The 2,500-nt window shown below is 49.1% G+C and overlaps 1 protein-coding gene across 1 annotated transcript in view; it reads right to left on the bottom strand.

The window, feature by feature from the left end:
* The window catches only part of MAEA (macrophage erythroblast attacher, E3 ubiquitin ligase), a 55,140-nt gene that overhangs the window by 48,502 nt on the left and 4,138 nt on the right, over positions 1-2,500 (bottom strand). The gene's annotated exons all lie outside the window — the stretch shown is intronic.

Genomic DNA, 2,500 nt, shown 5'->3' with positions numbered 1-2,500 from the left:
GACCCGAGGAGCCTGTTTCGAACCGTCCTCGCCGTGCACTTCTCCCCAGCTGCCGTTTGCCATTCTTTTTGTCGGTCACTTGATGTCATCCTACGGTTGTTGAGTGACATTTGAATGAGTTGGCGGTCATCCCGGTCAGTGGAAAGTCGTTTTCGCCCTCTGCCAGTCTGTAGCTTTGTTGACCCAATGTCTGCTGCTTGGCCTTATTCTTATGACCCGCCATCTTTGAAATTTTAAGGATGGAAGCAACGTGACGCTCACTGTATCCCTCTGCCAGTTAAGCCAGAATTGAACCCTTCTTTTCCTCACTCAAAACTTTTCTTTTGAACTCTTTTGGCATGGTCAATAGTTATTTTTTATTCCAATTACTTTTGAGGTACTAATAGCACTGTTTTTGCCATCCAGCTGGTCCTATTGCAAGAGGATAGTGATGACCACAGCAGTAGTCTTTATACTTTTTCTTGTTAAATAAGATTCGGTTCAGGTGATCACCTAATCAGTGCTTCACCAAGTAGAATGAGGTGTGCTTGTGTTGGAATTCAACAGACACTGGAATGGAATGGCTGCCATACATGTAGAGATGCTGATTTAAATTATTTTTGGAGTGGTCTCTTATTTTTTCCAGAGCTGTATATATATATATATATATATATCTTCTTCTTCTTCTTTCGGCTGCTCCCGTGAGGGGTTGCCACAGCGGATCATCCGTATGATCCGCATAGTGATTTGGCACATGTTTTACGCCGGATGCCCTTCCTGACGCAACCCTAGTCGCCTCTTACGACACAGGGATATGGTACACCTATTTTAACCGGGGTATACACCGGCCCAGTATACTGGTACTCATTTCGCCGACCTCGGAAGGATGACAGGCTGAGTCAACCCCCTGGTGTATTAATTCAGTGGCCCAACGGGGCTTGAACTCAGGACCTTTTGGATCCCAAGCCGCTGCCCTAACCACTGCGCCAACACCAGGCTTGTGTATATATATATATATATATATATATATATATATATATATATATATATATATATATATATATATATATATATATATATATATATATATATATATATATATGATGAGGACAAAAAAGTAAATAAATTGAAACAGAACACTATATAATGAAATAATGGATGTACACAAATGGACCATTTAAGGGTGCGTCTTGAAAGTGGAGGGACTAAATGGAGGGAGGGAGAGATAGGCCTGCGTGTCTCAGACAGATTGCTCGAAGAATGTGTGGGCTTGGAGGGAAAGGGGAGGTAAGCCCTCCTGGTCTTAAAGACAGCTGTTCATCACCATCTCAGATAAGCCTCAATCCAAAACCATAACATCTTCTACCCTCGCTACCCCACCCCCACCACAAGCCCTCCTCCTTCCAAATTTCTGTTCGCGGCACGTGGCCCACCGGACGGACAATTCTGTCGTGGCCCTCTCGGACTAACGCCGGGAACTAGTCACGGGTGGGCCTTTCGGCCTCACCACGATAATGCCAATCGGCCCCCCGCGTGGGATAGGGTTGTTCGCCAAACTCGACCTACCTAAGTACCCACGCGGATGGTAAACCGGGCGATCGCACCTCACCGCAGGTCGACTCCGGACACGGGCCGCTTAAGCGGTCCGTTCCGTACTATCGGGATAACCGAGCGGTGTTATCGTCGGCCTCGACGGTTCCGATTAATTATTGGGCGTATTAAGCCCACGACGAACCCGTCACGTGAAGCAAGATGAAGATTCAAACGAAGGAAAGGATGCAGCAAAACGGGGAACAATCGGACAAGCACATTTAATACGGAAGCACGGAAGGCACGTATATTACAGTCACAGGGATACAATAAAAGCAATACACGTATTTACAATCACCGTAAAGAAACACAAGGAACGATGCAGAGCTACAACCGAATACGATTTACTACACAGAACACTTATACAATTTTACTTCACCAGACTGGCGCCACACACACACACGTTTACACAGAACCCAAAAGAAATGGAAGTCGCGACTTCCCTGAGCGTGTCGAGTCCCTCTCCGACGTCCGTCGACGTGGTCCCGCCTGGCCGCGACTCCGTGCCCGAGCGTTGTTGGCGAGGCCTCTCCGGCGTGCCTCGCGCCTGCACGTGTTGGTCACTCGACGCCACGGACCGAGTGTACGGCGCGAGCCCAGCGCGGATGGGGGGGGGGAAACGTGGATGCCCGAAGTCGGGAGAGGGAAATGGCGGACGCTCCTTCCCGCCAGCGGGGTCTTGCAACTGCCCCACAAAAGACCCCACTAGCGGCCACCAGGAGGAGCGAGCCGGAAGATGAGAGCAACCACGAAGCAAGTATATCCACCGAGCAAGAGCATCCACAAAACAAGAGCATCGACCAAGCAAGACCATCTACCAAGCAAGAGCATCGACAAAACTGCTTCGCCCGTCTCCGACTTTTATATCCTCGGAGCTCCGCCCTGTTGCTCCGACCCGTTCTTTGCTCCACCCCCCTTCGAGAAAGGTCTC

Source organism: Eptatretus burgeri, chromosome 13 (genome assembly GCF_056783735.1).
Source record: "Eptatretus burgeri isolate ZD-2024b chromosome 13, Ebu_testis_v1, whole genome shotgun sequence".
Lineage (NCBI taxonomy): Eukaryota > Metazoa > Chordata > Myxini > Myxiniformes > Myxinidae > Eptatretus > Eptatretus burgeri.
The sequence above is the reverse complement of the archived record's forward strand: the minus strand, read 5'-3'. Positions and strand labels throughout refer to the sequence as shown.